This window comes from Dermacentor albipictus, chromosome 4, assembly GCF_038994185.2.
Source record: "Dermacentor albipictus isolate Rhodes 1998 colony chromosome 4, USDA_Dalb.pri_finalv2, whole genome shotgun sequence".
Taxonomy (NCBI): domain Eukaryota; kingdom Metazoa; phylum Arthropoda; class Arachnida; order Ixodida; family Ixodidae; genus Dermacentor; species Dermacentor albipictus.
In genome coordinates, this window is record NC_091824.1 from 17,958,538 (window position 1) to 17,982,211 (window position 23,674).

Consider the following 23,674-nt stretch of genomic DNA (forward strand, 5'->3'; position numbering starts at 1 on the left):
TACGAGAGGGAAATCGGGCGCGGTGACCAATAACCATCCAATGAATCTTGCATATTCCTACAATTAAAAAAAAAGAAAGGTTTGCCATCTTGCACTTCATCCGCGCACGCGTCAAGTGAGAGAAAGTGGACTCTTAATGAAGAAACCAGATTAGTGGCGGAGAGATATAAACTTGTTGCTCGGCTAGTTGGTTCATGGCTTAAAAACACAAGCTACGCACGTAATTGCGTGCGCACATAAGCTATATCACACAGTATATAGAAGGTCGCAGCCAGATACGATGTGCGCATTGTGTTTTCCGCCAAATGCAAACTTGCCAAGATTTGCCCTTTGATGGCGAATACGCTGCTGGCTACATGCTCGAAGAAGCACGTCACACGCTACACCGGTTGTGTTAGCGATGTAGTTTACAAAATCCTGCTGAAGTGGGGCAAGGTATACTGGACAAACGGGACGATGCGTCAACGATCGAGCGAGAGAGCAGCGGTCGGCGGTCAACAGCAACATGGGCGGCCACTTGGCAGAGCACTTCTGGACAAAACGATATTTGTAAGGAAAGCAAGAAACCGCACTGAAAGAGAGATAATCGAGACTTTCTTCATAAAAATAGCAGGAAATAAGTGCGTTGGCGTGCTGTCACTAGCATTAAGTGACAAAGAAATGTCATTCATAAATGATAGCCATGTAATCGCCGCTAAGATTAGAACGTGCAGCTGCCTCATTTGGTTGGATACTCGGATTACGGCTGTATGCACGCGTGGAATGACGAAAACTGTGCAATGACGCGGCGGCTTTTCGCAAGCTCAAAGCGGCGGCATTCCTCGACAATGACGTCGATGGTGGACACATTGTTGAAGACCAAAAAGTTGAACGCGTCGTCCGCGATGCCTTTGAGTACGTGGCCGACTTTGTCAACCTCGGCCATTCTTCTCGTCGACTTTCCGGCAAAGAGCGAGCACGTCTTGTATGTACGTCTTGTATACAGGCTGAGCCAGTCTTCGACATCGACATTATCTTGGCCAGAGAATATGTCAGGATCCCGGGGATTGGTAACCGTAACGTACGTTGTTGGCGGGGTCGCAGGAGTAGGAGACTATGTGTTGTCACCGGGAGCCGTGGCGGAAAGCAAGACGGTGCGGCCGCTGCGGAGCTCCGCGGCGAGGACGGGGAACGGCACAGTAACGTTTTTCTTCATTGGCCGGGGTTCTTCTTTCTTGGTGTTTTCGTTCGTTCTCGGCTTTTCCTAAGCCGCTGCACTGTTCTTTGCTTCGATATTCCGGGACTAAAGATGCTGGATGTCAATAATTTGAAGTGAGTTTATTTACAGACAGACATTAGCGGTCACACTGAGTATATGTTAAACAAGGAAAACGGGTTCCTATTTACGAATGCGGCTGAGCCTCGGAGCAGTCCGTCGCTCCGATGGGGCACCTGACGAGATCGGTCCGTCGTCTCTCAAGTCTCAGCTCACAATGGAACGTCTCAACCGCGCACATTCTCACGCCCAGCCGCGGGACCCTCTGTCCGGGCTGCGTAACTCGCACCGCTGGTGGCCGCGCCGCCTCGGCCCGACCCGAACACTCCCCAAAGACTCCCTTCTCCGGAGCCGCGCGATTTATGGCGCTCACCAGAACCACTGCGCGAGAACCCCTGCCGCTCCCCTTTTCGCCGAACAGCGTCCGGCTACCGCCTTCCCGAAGCAGGCACTCTGTGGAAGCGGCCCGGGTGCGAGCCAACAGCACAACATTGCAGTGCAACATATGAACAAACACATTGTGGGCCCCGGAGAAGTCGAGCAAGCACGCACCTCAACCAAACAAAAAGAATGCGCACATGAGCTTAACCAAGCCGAAAATTCACAACGACCTCACAAGCACCCTCCACCAAAATGTTACGGGAACGAAGGATTAGAACTGGAGACTATTTACACAATATATATACAAGGGATAATGCAGCGCTGGCCAGTTCAGCCGACAGCTCGAGCGTCAGAGAGCGTTCTTCCTCCTCTTTTCTCGAGTAATTGCGCCCACGCACTTCGTTCAAACAATCAAATACCGCACGCGTGTATATGTATACCTGTCATGATAACTCAGCACAGATTACTGGCCTACGAGCAGTGTTACCTCCTATAAACCCTGTTAGTTTATCTCTACTGCGATTACATTGCACTTAGGTTTCATGTAGAAAATTGCGTTGTTTCTGGTGAATAAACAGTTGCAAGCTGGCGCCCATATGTTTCGTTTGTGTCTGACTTCGTGCTCGTCTGCTTAGCGCCGTAGCCTTTGTTTTTATTACATAAACTCTTTGTCAGTTTTAAGTCACCTTCTAAGTGAGCATATGCCACCGTTGACACAATAGGTGCGGAATCCTTAGATGTAGCCAGCTATGTGTCGCACCTTCTTCCGCAAGCGGGATAGCCGAAAGTGGACGTGGAGGAGCCCGAACGGCGAGACTAGAAATGAAATAGACTTCATACTCTGCGCTAACCCTGGCATCATACAAGATGTGGACGTGCTCGGCAAGGTGCGCTGCAGTGACCACAGGATGGTAAGAACTCGAATTAGCCTAAACTTGAGGAGGGAACGGAAGAAACTGGTACATAAGAAGCCGATCAATGAGTTAGCGGTAAGAGGGAAAATAGAGCAATTCCAGATCAAGCTACAGAACAGGTATTCGGCTTTAACTCAGGAAGAGGACCTTAGTGTTGAAGCAATGAACGACAATCTTGTGGGCATCATTAAGGAATGTGCAATGGAAGTCGGTGGTAACTCCGTTAGGCAGGATACGAGTAAACTATCGCAGGAGACGAAAGATCTGATCAAGAAACGCCAATGTATGAAAGCCTCTAACCCTGCAGCTAGAATAGAACTGGCAGAACTTTCGAAGTTAATCAACAAGCGTAAGACAGCTGACATAAGGAAGTATAATATGGATAGAATTGAACATGCTCTCAGGAACGGAGGAAGCCTAAAAACAGTGAAGAAGAAACTAGGAATTGGCAAGAATCAGATGTATGCGTTAAGAGACAAAGCCGGCAATATCATTACTAATATGGATGAGATAGTTCAAGTGGCTGAGGAGTTCTATAGAGATCTATACAGTACCAGTGGCACCCACGACGATAATCTAATAGAAAATAGTCTAGAGGAATTCGAAATCCCACAGGTAACGCCGGAAGAAGTAAAGAAAGCCTTGGGAGATATGCAAAGAGGGAAGGCAGCTGGGGAGGATCAGGTAACAGCAGATCTGTTGAAGGATGGTGGGCAGATTGTTCTAGTGAAACTGGCCACCCTGTATACGCAATGCCTCATAACGTCGAGCGTACCGGAATCTTGGAAACACGCTAACATAATCCTAATCCATAAGAAAGGGGACGCCAAAGACTTGAAAAATTATAGACCGATCAGCTTACTGTCCGTTGCCTACAAACTATTTACTAAGGTAATCGCAAATAGAATCAGGAACACCTTAGACTTCTGTCAACCAAAGGACCAGGCAGGATTCCGTAAAGGCTACTCAACAATAGATCATATTCACACTATCAATCAGGTGATAGAGAAATGTGCAGAATATAACCAACTCTTATATATAGCTTTCATTGATTACGAGAAAGCATTTGATTCTGTCGAAGCCTCAGCAGTCATGGAGGCATTACGGAATCAAGGTGTAGACGAGCCGTATGTAAAAATACTGAAAGATATCTATAGCGGCTCCACAGCCACCGTAGTCCTCCATAAAGAAAGTAACAAAATCCCAATAAAGAAAAGCGTCAGGCAGGGGGATACGATCTCTCCAATGCTATTCACAGCGTGTTTACAGGAGGTATTCAGAGACCTGGATTGGGCAGAAATGGGGATAAAAGTTAATGGAGAATACCTTAGTAACTTGCGATTCGCTGATGATATTGCCTTGCTTAGTAACTCAGGTGACCAACTGCAATGCATGCTCACTGACTTGGAGAGGCAAAGCAGAAGAGTGGGTCTAAAAATTAATCTGCAGAAAACTAAAGTAATGTTTAACAGTCTCGGAAGAGAACAGCAATTTACAATAGGCAGCGAGGCACTGGAAGTCGTAAGGGAATACATCTACTTAGGGCAGGTAGTGACTGCGGATCCGGATAATGAGACGGAAATAATCAGAAGAATAAGAATGGGCTGGGGTGCGTTTGGCAGGCATTCTCAGATCATGAACAGCAGGTTGCCATTATCCCTCAAGAGAAAAGTGTATAATAGCTGTGTCTTACCAGTACTCACCTACGGGGCAGAAACCTGGAGGCTTACGAAAAGGGTTCTACTTAAATTAAGGACGACGCAACGAGCTATGGAAAGAAGAATGATAGGTGTAACGTTAAGGGATAAGAAAAGAGCAGATTGGGTGAGGGAACAAACGCGAGTTAATGATATATTAGTTGAAATCAAGAAAAAGAAATGGGCATGGGCAGGACACGTAATGAGGAGGGAAGATAACCGATGGTCATTAAGAGTTACAGAATGGATTCCAAGGGAAGGGAAGCGTAGCAGGGGGCCGCAGAAAGTTAGGTGGGCGGATGAGATTAAGAAGTTTGCAGGGACGGCATGGCCACAATTAGTACATGACCGGGGTTGTTGGAGAAATATGGGAGAGGCCTTTGCCCTGCAGTGGGCGTAACCAGGCTGATGATGATGATGATGATGTGTCGCTTTTCTCCGTGCCCGCAACTGTTAACGTTGTTCTTCCGTCGACAGGCATCGCGCATCGGCTTCGTCCTCGTGAACTCGCTGCGCAGGCGTCTCGCAGCGTGCATCCGCCTGATTTGGCGCCAGCATTTCTGCACTTACCCGCACGGCCATTCATTGCCGCGGTGCGCAAAACACATATACTGACGGGGCGGCACGTCCAGATCCTAAGTAGAGAACCCAAGGTTAGGGGATGCTATCGACCAGGCGTACAAAAGACCGCAAAGAGCGTGCAACGGAGTCTGGATATAGGAGCATGCGAACGCGCATGGCGACACTAGGAAATTTTAGATTTTGCGCACCCAAAGTTAGGGGACGCAAATTGCCGGGCTTACAATAGAATTCAGGAAGGAACTGCGCAAAAAGAATGCACGCAGGGTGCGGCGCTCTGGGTGCGCAAAGGCCCCCTTTGGTCCCCAAAGCTGTTTGGCTACGCGGAATTGAAATCTCTCTACAAGTATCATATTTATTTCCAGTAGGCGTAATACAAAACTACACGCCTTGGGTGAGATTGCTTGATTGGCACAAAGTGACCGGCTGGCCGCCGCGTGCTTCTCAGATCATGGAAGTCATACAATCACGATGAGTTCTGCATGCACATGCAATCCTTTCTGAAGTTTCTGAACCTAATGAGTCACAATTGCGGTTTTCTGCTTTCGCAGTCAGTGCGGCAGCGAACTTCAAGACGTGAAATCTTCGGCACTGGCCGGCGACAGGACACCACAGTGACTCCAGAACGAAGCAAATCGAGGAATTCGCTCGCAGTGGAAGAGCGCAAATGTGCCTTCTCGCAGAAGCACAGCAGGCGCGCAACGTGTTCGCATCGTTTTCGACGCCGCGCTCAACACAGAAAGGGCGTGCGTCAGTGCGGACGCGGCGTGCTAATCTAGCTATCGCTCGCGCTGCTGGGACTCCCCGTGCCTGCAGCGGTGATGAAACGCCCTCTCACCTTCTCTCGCGGACATTGCCGTCTTTCGTTCGCACTACGCAACGCGGTGCAGGGGCGATAGCGATTGTTAAAATGTTGAGCGAGAAATCGAGCGGCATTGTAGGTACTAGAGCCTCGCGGCGATATTTTGTTATCGTTCCCTTGCACTGTTCAGCTGACGCTCGCGTGGAGAGGACGCGCGGAATCGACCGTGGATTGTGCGGCCGCAGTTCACTGCGCTCGAGTGAAGGACGGCGGGTGTTGGAGCTGGATGTGACTGCAGAAAGTGCGCAAAAGAGAATATGGTACCGTAGCCAGAAAAACCAGTGCTGCACACCGTACTCGCTACAGTCAGAAAGGTGCCCACTTTAAGGAGAAACGCGAGCTGTGCACACGGTGGCCGGTCTCTCTCTCCTTCCCTTACCCGCAGTGTACGGCAGCAAGCTGCAGGCTAGTCTGGTTGACCTCCCTATGTTTCCTCTCCTTCCACTTTATCTCTCTTCCAAGCTGTTAACCTGGCTGACGCCCTGGCAAAATACCATTTTTGGCTAAGAATGACCACATGCGCACTACTCACCCGAACACGCAAAGGCCACGCGCGCGCACGGACAGGCACAGGTACGCTAAAGTTGGTCGCACAGTCTTACTGAGAATGGTAACTCCCAAGCATTCTAACAGTGTATTCATTGTGCGCAAGGCGCAGGTGGCTCTTCACCCCGGGCCGACAACGGGCCGAAGTTACAACCTCAAGTCGCGATGAAAACGTAATCGGGCCTTAATATATTTTTTTGAATGATGGGTATACGCAGAGAAGGTGTTGGCACCTTTATGTGACGCAGGCTGCTCCTCGTCGCAAGAAGGCACAAAAGCGTAATTGTAAATGGACCAAAACACACAGGACGGGGAAGAACACCGAGCGTGCAAATGCACGCTACTCACTGAAAATTTAACGTGAGCACACGCACCCTCTTAAAAACAAACCATGGTCGCATGATTTTTCGCCGCGTGCAAACCCTGCATGAAAGCCACCAGAAGAAAGAACAGGTAACATAATCAAATAATAGGAACTAGATTTAGTTTCCTAGCCTCAAGCTTAAAAAAAAAATCCAATTCACTCTTGTAGAGTGATACAGACGTGGCACTGATACACAGCTCTCCAATTCGATGTATGTCTAATCAGTCAGCCACCCCTCTCGATAACTGATTCATATGCTGTGTTTTGTGCCATATACAATTAAGCACTCAAGAAGCACATAAAGAAACGATACCAAGAAGAAATAAAAGCTTGGGCGCTATAACGTAAAACTATTCCGAACTTTTCTATTCCATTTCTGCTATCAGCCTTCCGCGATTGGTCAAAAACTTGTTAGACCCCCCCCCCCCCTTCATCTGTCTGTCACGCGACGTCACGAAAACCGCGATACCTCCTAGTCAGATATGATGGTGGACATAATCAGTGTGATGCGTTCACACTGATTATGCATGATGCGGCCGAAAAAAGAAAAATACAGTTATTTCTGATTTGATGCCTTTTCACCATTAGCCCCCGGCTATTGGTCAAAAGTTTTCGGGCCGCACCCACTTCACCTGCCTGTCACGCGACGTCACAAAACCGCGAAAACTCACCGCGTCACAGTGACGTGAACGCATTAAAGATGCATTATTATGCTGAACAAAACTGAATTTTCTTCTGAATCGCCACAGGCTGCCCCGTTCCGAAAGGAATAAAAGATGGCTGCCGCCGATCGCTCAGGCGCTGGCTACTCGCACCTGCCAGAAAGCATGGGTTTATTTTCATATGATAAAGCTTCTTGCGTGGCCGTGTAACGTTTTCGAGCCCTTTCGGCACGTTTACGACCCCATTCGGCCAACTATTCTTTGCTTGGGATCGATTTTAGCGTGATTTTTAAGCTTCCGTTGCATGCCGCCACGATTTTTGACCAGCCACCGCAAGCTAAGTTAGTGAAAGCGGACCAGTCGCAGACACTGGCACCACCCTCTTCATCCGGTTATAGATTTTCAGTGCACTGGCTCTTCCCCATCGAGTCGCTCTCCACTTGAGCGTTCTCTTCGCCTCTCGACGGCCAATTAGATGCGACAAGCTGCTTAGTGTAGGCAATATTATTCGTTTTCCAAGGAAACAAAAGTGACCTCCTATGAACGAGGAGAGCGTTTGATTGGCCTGTTGAAACAACCCTGCGGGTGACCGCCCGGTGCTTGCGTCGGTGGTTACGCAAATTTGACGTCAGGAGATTGGAAAAAAAAAATATTGGAATAGTTTTACGTTACAGGGACCCTTAACACGAAAAGAAGTGAAAATACTGAAAATACCCTAAGAGCACGGTCATACTCAAAGTTGCGCCGACGAGTGAAGGAAGGCATGCAAGTAACAGCTAGTAACTAAAGACACGTAACTCTACCCACAGTTACTAGACGTATACCATCAGCCGTGTCCGTTTCAGTGCGTGTATTCTTTCCTTTGGTAATCTTTCCGCCAAAAACATGGGCAGAATAAGCTATCTGAACTGGTGCGGTTCTGTGCCCACTGATGAACCCACTAAAACGAGAAGAAGACCGTGAAACAAAAGAGCAAACTAAGAGTTCTAGCTCCGCTTGCTCGCATGGATCGCACCTACGAACAAAACGAAAGGTTCTAAACCGTATGGCTTTCAGGTACCTCCGTTTATAACACCCACCACAAGCACTCAGCGTGGTTATCTTTGCGAGGTACTGCAACTGCTGCGCTCACCCCTCATGCTCATCGCTTCTACTTATCAGACGCCATGTTAACCATTGTGGAGAGGCGTGGCGGGTACCATTTCGAGCACAGGTACTTCGCGTGGACCCGGGCCGGGATAACGTAAAACTATTCTAATCTGCTTTTTATTCCAAATCCGCCATTAGCTCCCCGTTAGGGGGGGGGGGGAGGGGAGGGGGAGGGCGCAGGCCATATAGGCGGAGCCTTAGCCATTTTGACCTATCACGGAGGGATAAGGGTGAATTTGGTATTAAAAAGCAGATTGGAATAGTTTTATGTTATGGCGGCCCTGACCATTACTTCCAAACGGAATGTAATGGCGAAATCTAAGAACGTAATTGGGTGAGTTCTTATATGACTCCACTCATTTGTGCAAATGTTGTACGAAAGCATAAGCTGAGTATCTGAAGTTCCATGTATTCCATAATAAATGTACGCGCACGTTTTCAACGCAAGGATACTTTATGCTTAGCCTATGGGGACTTAGCCTATCAAAACTTTGCACTGGGTGACATTTTTGTAGGGAACAGAGCAAGAGACGGGAGACGCGAGTGACAAGCCATGCCCATGCACACACGCGCAACACACACAGCACACGCTCGCTCGCACGGGCGCACACAGACAGAGCGCAGATTTCGAAGTGAGTTCATTGACACTAGGTTGCCCGTTTTCAGACATTCACTGGTAACAGTTGAAACCACTACGCACGCGTACACTGCCATCCATTGCGCTCACTAATGCTTGTTTCATGCCACTGGACACGCCAATTCTCAAGGACGATGCGTGTCAGATTCGGCTCTACTTAGGCCATTTCAAGGAGAACAGAAAAACACTTAAAAAAACAACGGCAACCAGAGTTGTCAGAATAACAGCAACAACATAAGCAACCAGTAGGTAGCTCAAGAAGGAAAGCTTGTCTAAAGATCAAATGTAACCGCGAAAAACGCGTTAAAATAACCTAGCGCTAGCGAAAAAAGGAAGATGCTTCCCAGGATAACAAAACGTCAAAGAGATCGTACTAACTAAAAAGAGAAGAACCGTCAGCGGTGTCAATTGTAAACCAACGCGAGGAGCTGCGCAATAAATTTAGTTGGGAGTCGGCGCTCTGTGTGCGCGCGCGCCACGGGGTTGTGCCGCCCTCTGCGCTGTTCCCTTCGAAAACGCAGCCGTAACTCTTATTGAGACCTCAGTGCTGCACATTGAGCTATCGTGGAAGCCGTAGTGGGAGTCGCCCGATTAATTCCGACTTCTCGGAGTGTCTTTGCAATTCCATTACATTTTTTCGTCTGTTTCTTTTTTCTGGCTACGACTTTTGAAGTAGGCGGCTCTTGCCCAAGCTTCCCATATCTTATCATACAGAAGAAAGAGAAAGCTGCGTTTCTTTAGCGTGCACTTAAGCCTTGTTACAATGTGGCCGATGCCCCTCGTGAGTATGAAATGCACGAACCGACAACAACAACAACGTTGCACGAGCGTTTCCGCATTCCGCCTTCATCACTGTGCGGCCACCGCAGGCGAGCATCTAACCCCCTAACATGATTTTGGCTTCTAGCGCGAAGTGAAGCAGGGACACAGAAAGGAGCAGACAGGACGAGCGCTCCTTTCTGCGTCCCTGTTTCACTTCGCGCTAGAAGCCAAAATCATGTTACCGTACCAACTCGCCCAACTGTCTATCCTTTTGCATCTAACCCCCTACCTAGTGCTCAAGAGCCACTGACCCATAGCGGCGGCGCGTCTCCTAACTACAAAAGGGGAAAAAAATTCCCTCGGTAGATCTTGTAGGCACGCTTACGTTCAAATTTTTGCTTAAGAAAAGAAAAAAAGAACTGCTGGTGGTATAGTTGCGTTAACGCTTAAACGCAGTTTTCGCACAGCAGAATTTCTGTCGGTGCTCGCTCTGCATGCCGACCAAGCGCACGTCGGTATGTTCGAATTCTGCCACAACTCCAGGTAAGCGCACGAAGCCTCGAAATACCGTTCCTGCGTCAAATTTGAACGCGGAATGCAGCACGCCGCGCGAGACGGCGAATTGCCCGGCAGTGATGGCACACGGCCGCGACACGTCTTCGAACCCGTCGCAACGTCGCTCGAGGTGTTCCCCGTCCCGCGAGCGGCGCGCGTGAACCCGCCAGCTGCCTGCGTTGCGCCACGCGGTGTGTACTCGTCGCAACGTGACGTGCGCGTAATCGCGGCGGCGCCTCTATCGGTCCCTGAACCCGTTTACGGCGCCGCTCGAGACCTCTTCATCCACCTCTCGATATCGAGGCGGCGAAAGGGAAGCCGCACTCTCCCTCTCTGCCGCCGCGATGATGCACGCGCTGCGCCGGTGGCATTCCTCGTGGCGCAGCATCTCTTTCGCCGCCCACTATCAGCCGCGCAGGTGGCGTTGTTCCCAGTGCGCGCGCTCCAAGGGCTGCCCCGATCCGCGCTCCACGGACGCGTGCACTGCAGCGCAATCATCGGGGCCTAGTGGCTCCTAATGCAGCCAGTTACCAATTATAATCTTCTGTCAAAAAAAAAAAAAGATTCCAAGTTTCATGACGTTATTTCGCGGTAATGCGGACTGCTCTGGCACAAATGCAAGTTGGTATAGGATGATGAATTGTGCATTTTCCGTGAGACCTCTTAGTTACGGAGTGATTAAACGTGACGTTATTGTAAGCTCAGTCGTGCGGCTTTCTTTCTTTTTTCTATAAAAAGAGTTGAATCGGCGAATCAAAGCACCTTCCCGAGTTATCTATTGGCAGAGAACATTACGGTTGAGAAAAGACTATTCTTTCGCCACTGTTTACGTAAAGCAGCACGTCGAATATCCCGCCATGCATGGCAATGTGGTCGCGTGTAGAAATAGTGAGCACATTAAAAGTGAAATGAAGCCATACTGAGTTCACGGAGAGTTGACTTTAGCCAAATTTTAATGGCCGTGCTTTTTCCTGCCCTTCCCATGGCCACAGACAGAAGTGGCAAAAACGAGCCGCGTACGCAGATGTGCACACCATGACTAAACGTGTTAACTGGAATCAGCGTGCGCGCCGCCTTTACGACCCCTGATTCCGGCGTTTCTTTCTTTGCATTTAACCGGTGGCTTTGTAATTTAATTGGTTATTGTCTTGAGTAGTACTTCTATATTAAATGACTTTCAGTGGCGATGTGACACCCGCCTCCAAGACTGCGCTGTTCCTTGTTCAAGAAATATCCAAATTGCTTCTCTTTTCGGTGCTGTGTGGCTGTTTCGGGCAATGCAGTAAGTAATTAATCGGTTGCGCGGTACATTGCTGCTTGGGTAATGAAGTGCTGATAGAGTACGTCTCAGTGCTTAATTATGAGCTGTGTAGCATGTGCATAATGTGCGTATATCAAGTAATGATGGTAATCAGCAAACGAAGATCTGCCAGGCAAAGCATGCCAGGCCATATCTGAAATTTCGCACTGATGTGGTATATGATGGGCACATCGCGTGATATCGAGTATCGCGCGATGGGTTGCAATGGCGGGATTCTCCGTCAGCCATTACTTTTGGGAAATAGCCGTTAAGCCCACGTGGTGTCCACGGAGATATATCTGTATATCTACTTAGATACAAATATAGTATTCAGATATATTTTATATTCAATCGCTACAGTTGGCAGATGATCACCATACACGCTTTTGCAAACTGCCCAGATAGAGAAACTCGAAACGCGGTGGTATCACGACAGGCGAAAGCTTCTCTACCTGTTATGCAATGACATATTACAAATTGACCAAACACGCTCATTCAACGTGTAACCTGTCGCACTACCCGTTCTTACCACCCCGAAAAAACAAAACCCTTTAAAACTCATTCCTCCCTCGCACTGTCTCCGACTGGAATGCACTGCCTGCAGATGTGGTGACGATCCCAACAATTGACGTATTTTTGAAAGCACCTAGAAGTTAAAGGGAAATGGGACATCCACCCAATCGTAGCAATTGCTACACAGGAAACCCATACGGGTTCCTCGAAAAAAAAAAGAAGCCTTGCAGTTGAAGAAAAATTCATCCTGGTCCGGGACTCGAACCCGGGACCACCGCCTTTCCGGGGCATCCGCTCTACGATCTTAGCTAATCAGGTGGCTTGCAGATGGCAGGGTGAAGTCGAATTTGTCAACAAATCGAAGCAAAGGCTCAACAAGACGGAACTGTTGAACTGCGAACTTAACTAGCCCAGTTAAACACCATTCTAACTTTTAAAATTATGGGGTTGTACATGCCAAAACCACGATCTGATTATGAGGCACGCCGTAGTGGGGGACTCCGGAAATTTGGACCACCTGGGGTTTTTTAATGTGCACCTAAATCTAAGTACATGGGTGTTTTCGCATTTCACCCCCATCGAAATGCGGCCGCCGTGGCCGGAATTAGATCCCGCGACCTCGTGCTTAGTAGCCCGGCACCATATGCACTAAGCAACCACGGCGGGTAACTGTGAACTTTCTGCTAATACTTTTTTACGTGGCAGCTAGTAAAATCTATTACTACGCATCTTCGTTTTCTTCCAAATGTTCTTGCGTTACTTCATTTGATCACTGCTATTATATGTGGTACAAACGTTGTTCATACATAGCCGATTCAATATTATTACAGCAATTAGCGTTTTTCAGGTTTTGTGTTCTAAAACTTGTACTGAAATGTGGGATCATCGTTTTTCAAAGAGTGCATTTTAAAGCTTGTGCTGCCGTTTCTTGTATATAACTTGTGTATGCCTCACAGTGTACGTGATGGCAAATTCTTCTATTCTTATGCTTGTATTGGATTTTCATATATCTTCTGTTACGTAGCTCTGCTCATGTTCTGTACTAGTACTGTGAATTGTATTCAGTACCCACTCCTGCCTAAGGCCTGAACTACAGGCCGGTAGTAGTTAAAGAATAAATATGGGCCTTGATTTCACGTATTATACGTTTCATTCGAAGTGCAGCAGAGATGTGTTTATCGCACTTAAATTGGGCTATAAGCTCACCTTGTTAAGCGAAAAGTGACATTCTTTGTTACAAGACTGCGTAGTTAGGCCCGTAGGTTTGAATCTGGGTCCGAAGACGAGCAACGCCAGTACCCGTGTTGTGGCTGCGCCGCCATACGGACGCTGTGTCAGCGCCCGCGTGCACGATGCGCTAAAAGGCTGGGCTAGTTGGTCCAACATTGTAAATTTCAAATACAGCGCAAAAAACACAGATACACCTAAAGAACACACGACAGACGCGGACGAGCGCTTCGTTCGAGTCTGTCTTGTCTTCTTTATTTGTATGTGTATTTTTTCCACTGTCTTTGGAATTTACTACGCTACAAGGCAGCTCGGCGCATCGTATTATCCACTTCGACAGAAACCATTTGTTTGAAAGTTTATTTAACATAAACAACGTATACAATTGGAAAGCACACGCTTTTGAGACCCAACAAATTTGTTAAAGGGTCCCATTTGGACATGATGAACATTTGTAATAATATAGGAAGGAAGGAAGGAAGGAAGGAAGGAAGGAAGGAAGGAAGGAAGGAAGGAAGGAAGGAAGGAAGGAAGGAAGGAAGGAAGTAAAAAGTGGAGAAGGAAAGGCAGGGAGGTTAACCAGTCTAGCTTAACCGGTTTGCTACCCTACACATGGTAGCGCGATGGGGGGATGAAAGAGGGGGAAGGGTAGGGAGAGAGAGAGCACATAGCACAGCACACACATCGTCAGTTAGAGTCCATCACTCTTGCGTGCTACGTGATATCGCTGTCACAGCCGCTTGTACAATCCCATTTCTTTCAAAAGCTGAAGTCCCTTCATCGGCTTCAGCTGCGAAGTCTTCTGTCGGCGGCATGTGAAAATCGTTTCGAGGGACAATGGTCTAGTGTCAAGGAGCGCTAGAACGGATGCCAGGGACTGCCGCTGAACATTATATTCAGGACAGTCGCACAGAATGTGCTCCAGCGTCTCCTCGCAAAGACAGCATTACAGATAGCGTTATCGACCATTCCAATGCGAAATGAGTAAGATTTCATGAAAGCCACCCATAGCCATCAGCGATAAAGCAGAGTGGCCTCTCTTCGGCGGAGTCCAGTTGGCCTACAGAGATGCATCAAAGAGTGCAGGTGGTATTGACGGTTGCTCCGGTTGGTCTGGCTGTTTGGTGTGCACCATAGAGAGATGGTGATCTCCTGTACAAGCACTCGAAGTCTTATAGCCGCGTCGGACCGTGAAAGTGGTATGGCCTCTTCTTCTGTGTCTTCAAGAGCTGCCCGAGCGGCATTATCGGCGTCTTCGTTTCCTATGACGCCGTAGTGACTTGGCAGCCACTTAAACGTCACGTGGTGTGCTTGCTCCTGTGATGTATGCAGTAGGCATATAATATCGAATACGAGATGTTCGAATGGCCCGCGACGCAGAGCTGATAGCACAGATTGCAGGGCTGCCTTTGAGTCGCTGATGTTTGACGAAACAAAGTGCAGCGCGAAGAGCAGCTAGTTCCACAGACGTCGAAGTCGTTGGGTGGTCAGTCCTAAAGCTGATGGTAATAGCTCTGTCTAGGACAACCACAGCACCGGACGAACGATGGATGTCTGTGGAACCATCAGTATAAATATGTACACTGTCCGCGTACCTCTTGTGCAGAAGAAGCAGGGACAGTTGTCTCAGCACAGGCGATAACAGCTCAGACTTTTTCCCGATTCCCGGTACACTGAGATGGACTGTGGGGCTGATAAGACACCAAGGGGGTATCGATGGTTTCGATGCAGTGGTGAAGCCCGAGGGAAGTTTGTCGTTGTACTAGACGATAGTTTTAGAGAATGATGCTTGGTGCCTGTCTGAAGGTAGTGTTGCAAGGTGGTGATAGAGGGCACGTGCAAAATGTCTGATGTGCGTTCTCAAGGCTTCCACCATAATGTGAGTTTGCATTGGATGGTCCCGGCAATCGCAATAGTTGCCTCTGTTGACGTGCATCTGGGCAAACCAAGGCAGACTCTGAGTGCTTGAGCTTGTGCTGCCTGCAGAAGAGAGAGAGAGAGAAACAACTTTACTGGTCCATTATGAAATAAAACGTGTTAAGCGTCTGATGGGGTGGCTCCCTCTTCGCGGGCTCCACATACTTCCAGGGCCACCTGGCCCCTGTGGATCTGTCGGAGCTGGTCTTCCAGGGCGGGGCTGGACAGCATGATCTCACATCGCTCGTAAAGTGTGGGGATAGCAGGCGGGTTAGTTAGGGGTATAGGTGGGGGTAGGTCTATGGGAAAACTGCATTCTCCTATGACGTGCCGAAGGGTGCCTAATGCATTGCAGTGAGGACATGTGTTCTTGTATCTCTCTGAGTATATATTGTTCTGGAGGCAGGGGTGGGGAAAGGATCCTGCCTGGATTTGCCTGTATATTGTTTGTTCGGCTCTGGTCAAGGAGTGGTGGGGGTGCGGGAATGTCTTCCTGCCGTCCCTGTAATATTTGACTATATCTCTGTAATTTGTGATGGGTTGCCATCCCCTTGCCTCCTCCTCGTTGGCCCGGGAGTTTAGCGCTCGGGCCTGTTGATGAACATATTCATTGCCCTCAAATGAGGAGTGAGCCGGGACCCAAACTAATTCGATTGCTTGTTTAGGAGGCGTAGCTTTACCAAGGATTTTTAGTGCCGCATGGGACACCCCGCCAGATCTGTAGTTCTTGTATGCAGCTTGTGAGTCCGTGACAATCTTGGTGACGTTAGGTTGCAGGAGTGCGAGAGCTATCGCTGCTTCTTCTGCTTCCTCCGAAGACGGAGTGTAGATTGATGCGCAAGTGACCAGCTTTTCTAGCCCGGTGACCACGACTGCTGCCCTCGTGGAGCGTTTGGATAGAGAGGCGTCTGTATATAAAACAATGTCGTCTTCCTCCAGGGTCCTGGAGATGGCTCTTGCCCGGGCGTTGCGTCGTCCGGCATGCCTTGTGGGGTTCATGTTGCGTCGTAGTGGTTTGCATTCCAGCTTCTCACTCAACTTTTCGGGTAATTGGTCGTGGCGGGTGTAGTGCTATTCTTGCCATCCTAGCTTGCGGAGGACGCTTCTGCCCGCCTTGGTCTGGCTAAGGCGTACCCTTTGATTTGATAGGTGAGCTTCTACGAGCTCAGCTACTGTGTTGTGGACTCCCATTTGAAGTAATTTTGTCGTGGATGAATTTATGGGAATGTCCAGGGCCTGCTTCGTGGTTTTCCTGATTATTGCGTCAAGTTGCAAGACGTCCTTCTTGAGGATCTGCAGGTACGGCGCTGCGTAGACGATTCGTGAGATAACAAAGGCGTCAACGAGGCGCAATGTGTCCGATTCCTTCAGATCCCTCCGCTTGTTGGCCACTCGTCTGATCATGTTCAAGATTTGGTCTGACGTGAGCTTGATTTTTCCAATCATGGCTGTTGCCTTGCCGTCCTCCTGGATCAGGAGGCCCAGGATCCTGAGTTGAGGTACCGGGAGGATCCGGTTCCCTTCCAAAGTGATTTCTATGTTTTCTGCTTGTTTGCTTGATGCACGTGGTCTGACAATGGTCAGCTCCGATTTTTGAAGCGAACAGCAAAGGCCACATGCCTTCACATAGCTGTTGATCGTGTCAGCCACTTTTTGGAGCGTGTTTTCCATCCAGCCATCCGACCCTGCCCTCGCAGTCCAGAGGATGATGTCGGCATATAATGCGTGGCCCAGACCATCTATTGATTCGAGAAGCTTGGGCAACGGCAGGAGAGCCATGTTAAATAGGAGGGGGGAAAGGACCGAACCTTGCGGCGTTCCTCTATCACCCAGGGAGATCGGTTGGAATGTCTCCTCTCCTATTCTGATCCGTGCCGTTCGGTTACGAAGTCTCGGATGTAGTTGTAGGTTTTCACTCCACAACCTGTGTTGCGCAGGTTGCGGAGGACACTTTCATGTGTGACGTTATCAAAGGCACCTGTGAGGTCTAGCGCTAGTATCGCTCGCGGCGCCTGCTTCGTTGCTCGCTTAATTACCAGTTCGTTGAGTTGCCTGCAGAACACAATTGAACACAGAACACACGTTGAGTTCGTTGCCTGCAGAACACGAATATTTGTTTTGCGGGTGTTCTTCAGTACAGGTAGACTATATCTTAAAAAAAAACCGAGAGAGAGAGAGCTCTGTAGAGTTTCAGCATTGCGTCGGCTGACATCCCCCACGCCTTTCCTGTCAGGTATTTAAACAACTGGGAAGTTGCTGTCAGGTGGCGTTTCATGTAGGCCACGTGCGGGCTCCAACAGAGGTCTCGGTCAATAATTACGCCAAGAAATCTGTGGGTTCTGACTTAGGAAATGGTCCGCCCATTGATTGAGATGACATAAGGCGTCATCGGTTTGCGAGTATATGCCACTAGCGCGCATTTTTCTGGTGATATGTTGAGACCTCGTTTACACAAGTAGCTCTCTGTCATAGTTGCTGCTCTTTGAAGCCGCGCACGTATCTGAGGACGTGTGACTGCCGAAGTCCACACACAGATTCAATTCACACAATTTCACTATACGCTGCCGACATTTGTAATACTATAACTGCCTAAACACCGCACCGCTTTGATTCCGCACGCATAGGCTTCACTGTAGGCAACTGCGCTGATTTTGTATTTTTGATAGGAGAGTTTCTTCTAGACGTAGCGATGCTGAGCCATGATTTGCTGTAAAACAACAAAGAAGCCAAGTGGATTCGTTCTCACGCTACTCTCATTCGCCGTTGTCTGCTCCTGTGTAATGAGTGACCCTCTCGTATTACTGATTCCGATGCAGACACGAATTGTAAATAAGTCACTGGACACTTTAGCGTCGAAGAGCTGCCTAAAGACCAAGTTTGTGTCCTTTCGAACGGTGACGACTACACCAACATTTGCTGTGCGTTCGGTGGTACAATGAGGATTGAGGCGGCATACAATTTTTAAGATGCTGGCGCTAGAACATGGAGCGCAGGCAAAGAGGCACTTTCAGCAAGTGATAAGGCGGCCGTCTCACGAACGCAGATAAGGGATCTTGACATCTCTCAAGCTGAAACATGAGACAGCGTGATGCAGTTGCCTCTTCGCAATATCGGGTAGCGGAGGACCTGAGGAATGCAGAAAGGGTCGGATTGCCCGGTAAATAAAGTAGCATGCTTTGAAATCTTTGAAATATTTTTGTTCTAAGTTTGCATTTGTTTGCCAAACTCAGCATGCATCCAGGAAAAACGTAGTTTTCAAACCGCGTTGCCAAAACGCGCTTTCAAAGTGGTTTCCAAACCTGACTAAGATGAACAAGATTGTGCTTGTTGAATTTCTATTACTTTAAACGTACGAAAAAATCTGGCCTCGTATTAGCGAAAATCTCGCACGCTAGAATTGTTCGGGAGGGAAAGCTTTAGCCAACCTCGATGCTGGGAGGCGGCTGGCCAATGAGAAACAACACTAGGAAAGAAAAGGCTTTTGGAATGCGGCCCCTGATAGATAGCATCCACTGAAAACAAGAAACAAGAAAAAGAAAGTAAAACTTCATCTTCAGGGAATTCTATGTTTACAAATATATATAAAGAAGAAACAGAAGAAGTACTTGACAAATATTTTTTTAGCGCAAACCCTGCTTTTTGTGACGTGTCTCTTGTTTGCACTTTAAAAATATTTGTTAAGTATGCACCAACAAGTCCCGCAGAGCATGGAATGGTAAGCAGTTGCCCTAATCATATACTATGGGCAATTCACTAAGTATTTGTTCAAAAGTATTAAGTATCCTAATTATTCTTGAAATAATAGTTTTCCCAAGCAGATGCGCAATGTGATGCCCATAACTTTTATTTCTTCGCACTAGCTAGCGTAACAACGTTTCGGTTTCTTTCTAATGGCAGTCAGCTAATTTAATCCGGAAACATGCATGAAAATCGGTGCACTGGTTGAAAAGTTCACTTTTCAGAATACCCCCCCTCCCTAAAAATTTACGGTTGCAGCGCAGAGGCAGGCACCATGATAGAACTCGTCCCAAGGCAGCTATCCAATGCACGTCTTGCTTAACACGTACTTGGTGCTGCACTGACAGTGTCATGTAACCATTACCGGTTACATGACATGTATATATGTGTGTCATACCCACGCTTATTTTCTTTGCCTCTTGTGCGACGTCTCCCGCTTTTAACTGTCGTATATCGGTGCGTGCATTGTTAACCTCCCTGCCTTTCATTTATCATTTGCTCTCTCTCTTCACGTGTCGATTCGTCATCTGTGCACCTGCTCAACTCAGACTGCATGGCGACATCGTGTGTGGTCGCGTATATCTTTGAAACTCTGTACACGCGCATGTGTTGGACGTCAGTGTGGCGCCAATTTGTTCTTGCCTTTTAACTCTAAGTTCATGGGCGTATATATAGTGTACACGCTCGATATTTTTTGAATCAGTGACGGTTCTCTCATCTTCCTTAACAATATTTTCTTTTATCGTTCTTACTATTGTGTAACAAGTAGTAGCCGTCACCGTTATAGACTGACTGCATCGTTTTCTTTTTTTTTCTTTTCAATAAAAAATGCACCGTGCCGACTTTGCTACAAGTGTCACCAGAAGCACGCGAAGGACAGCGGATACAACTCATCACGCGCAGCCGTGTTGTTTCAATCATCTTATGTTTGACTAACAGACGCGTGACCTTCTACATTCATCCCAATAAAGAAAGGAGCCAGGAAGGAAGATACGATCTCTCCAATGCTTTTCACAGCGTGTTTACAGGAGGTATTCAGAGACCTGGATTGGGAAGAATTGGGGATAAGAGTTAATGGCGAATACCTTAGTAACTTGCAATTCGCAGACGATATTGCCTTGCTTAGTAACTCAGGGGACCAATTGCAATGCATGCTCACTGACCTAGAGAGGCAAAGCGGAAGGGTGGCTCTAAAAATTAATCTGCAGAAAACTAAAGTAACGTTCAACAGCCTCGGAAGGGAACAGCAGTTTACGATAGGTAGCGAGGGACTGGAAGTGCTAAGGGAATACATCTGCTTAGGACAGGTAGTGACCGCGGATCCGGATCATGAGACTGCAATAATCAGAAGAATAAGAATGGGCTGGGGTGCATTTGGCAGAAATTCTCAGATCATGAACAGCAGGCTGCCATTATCCCCCAAGAGAAAAGTGTATAACAGCTGTGTCTTACCAGTACTCACGTACGGGGCAGAAACCTGGAGGCTTATGAAAAGGGTTCTACTTAAATTGAGGACGACACAACGAGCTATGGAAAGGAGAATGATGGGTGTAACGTTAAGGGACATGAAAAGAGCAGACTGGGTGAGGGAACAAACGCGAGTTAATGACATCTTAGTGGAAATCAAGAAAAAGAAATGGGTATGGGCAGGTCATGTAATGAGGAGGGAAGATAACCGGTGGTCATCAAGGGTTACGGATTGGATTCCAAGGGAAGGGAAGCGTAGCAGGGGGGGGGAGGGGCAGAAAGTTAGGTGGGCGGATGAGGTTAAGAAGTTTGCAGGGACAACATGGCCACCGGGGTAGCTGGAGAAGCATGGGAGAGGCCTTTGCCCTGCATGGGGCGTAACCAGGCTGCTGCTGCTGCTGCTGCTGCTGCTGATGATGATGATTCAATCTTAGCGACTACCATCTTCTGCCGTTTCATGTTAACTTACGTCCTGTTGAAGCAGAAATATAATTAACTAATAAAAAATGTAGCAGCGCCAACTCCGCATCAATTAATTGTGGAGCAACGAATTAATTGTCTATTGACATTGTAGCTTTAGTGACGGGCTCATTAAGAACATTTGCGCGCGCAGTATGCATACCTATAGGATGAGGGAAGCGACAAGTGAACTCGTACCCGTGTCGTTATTTATAGTAACATCTCGTTGTACAATCGTCAATTAAGCTGTTATCAATTCAACGGAATCGCTTCTACGGAATGATTGTACAGTGACCGAAAATAAGCCGTAGGCTGTGTATCAAACGTCTTTTGATGAATGACTAGGCGCACTCAGATTGGCTGAATACATTCTTACATGAGAGACTATCATCAGCATTGACATCTCATAAAAGGCGTCATCAGTTCGGTCAAATTTTGGTTGAAAGCATTTGTTATTAGAGAGCAGCGTCGTCTATAAGCTGTAGGCGGGTGAGGTACTCCCCACTAACCATGTCACTTGATCTTCCCCAATTTCGGATACTTCTTGAATGCGCAGCTCACCGACCTGTACTGCTTGCCATTCATTTCACGAGCGCATACAGTGAGCAATTATGCAGGGGGGGGGGGGGGGGGGGTTGTCTCCTCGCTGCCTGTCATTCTTACTTGCCATTGTTTCATTGTTCTTGTAAATAATTAATGCAGCTGCGCAATTGCAGCAGGTATCCTAACCTGGTCACGTAAGCTTCATCTACTCCTTGCTTACGCAATGCCTCATGACTGCTGTTATCTCTACTGAACCAAAGGTCGGTTTGTTGTCTATGAAGGTCACATAGAGGGGTCGGTTATGCTCCGCAGGCTTCTCCGTTTAATTAGGAGCATGGATGCTCTCCAATGTTGAATATATATTTCAATCAGTTAATAAAATTCATTTTATTTTTTAGCATACAAACTGGATATTCATTTTGGGCTAAAAGCTACATAGGGTAACGTGTCACTAACCTACGTCACTAACCGCACCTAAGCCATTTCCTGGCCTCAGGGAACTGAACTATGATCTGATAACATTATAAGTTGCCGTACTGAATAATTTGTACAATACCGAAAGGTAGTGAAGTTTACTAAATATAAATTCTTTAATGTTTATTATTTTGAAGATGAATTGGCATTCTCGCGATTCACTGGTACGTCTGAAATGATATAGCACTGTAGATACCATCCACCGGTTTTCTACCATCCATCTGCCTCCTCACCCGATAACCTTTTTCTTCTCGCTGATTATATCAACACGCACAGTTTTCATGCATCTAGTTTAATTCTAATGGGAAACCTTAACACAGCAGATATTCACTGGCCCTCATTATCGCATCACAGTTCTTTAGGTAGCGAACTAATTCAATTTTCTTTATCTTTTGGGCTTACACAAGTAGTTGATGGCGCAACAAGACAAAACGCACTTCTTGACCTAGTGTTCATTAGTTCAGACCTTGTTGATAAGTAGTCTGAGTGTGAAATTATTGACAGAATTTCAGTTCACAAGGCAGTGTTTGTATGGCTAAACTGCAGAGTCTGTAAACCGCGTGCCGAAATTCAAACTTTTTTCGACTTTAATCGCAATGACGACACGCAGATCTATTCTTGACGTCTTGTCAGAACGTTTTGAAGCGTTTTGCACACTGAATAAAGGTTGTGACGTGAATACATTAGTTCGCCAATTCGAAGACATTACAAAGCTGTGCATTCAACGCTCTGTTCCTTTAAAAAGCAAGAAAAAAAAACGTGCCATCCCTTGGATGACTAGAGAAATTTTGCCATTACCACGCCGCGTTAGAAGACTGAGACGCTCAAAATGCAGTAATGACCCTGATGCAATTGCTAGATTCACCTCTGCCAAAGAGAAACTAAATTTGAAAATGAATATGGCCAAAGACTTTTTCTTTCATGTCGAGCTGCCAGGATTGCTAAGAAATAATCCTCGGAAGCTCTGGCGTTCTGTCATGCCTATTACTGATTCTTCAGCTTCATTGACCATCAATGATGAAACTACAGACGACCCTGCACGCATCTCCAATGCATTCAATGAATATTTCCATTCGGTGTACGCAAACGATTATTATGTCTACCCTGCTTTTGATAATGATTCAGATTTGTCTATTTCCAACATTTAAGTTGATGTTAATGGAGTTCTTAATTTGATTTTAAATTTAGACACAAAAAGGTCTAGTGGCTCCGACAGTATTCCGAATTTGACATCAATGGACATCACGCTATCTTGAAATTATATTCTATAAGTCTCTAGATACAGGAATCATTCCTTCATCATGGAAACTTGCAAGTGTAATACCCTTGTATAAAACAGGCAAGAAGACAGACGTAAAGAATTACAGACCAATTTGTTTAACTTCCCGATTGTGCAAAATGCTGGAATATATTATTTACAAACACAACATGGATTTTCTTGAGTCGAACAATATTCTCACTAATCTTTAGCATAGCTTTAGACGTGGTTTCAGTACTATCACGTTGTTAACCGACTTCACCCATGATATTGCTTATCAGTTGGATCGGTCAACAATATTCTAACTAATGTTCAGCATAGCTTTAGACGTGGTTTCAGTACTATCACGCAGTTAACCGACTTCACCTATGATATTGCTTATCAGTTGGATCTCGGTAAACAGATTGACGCCATC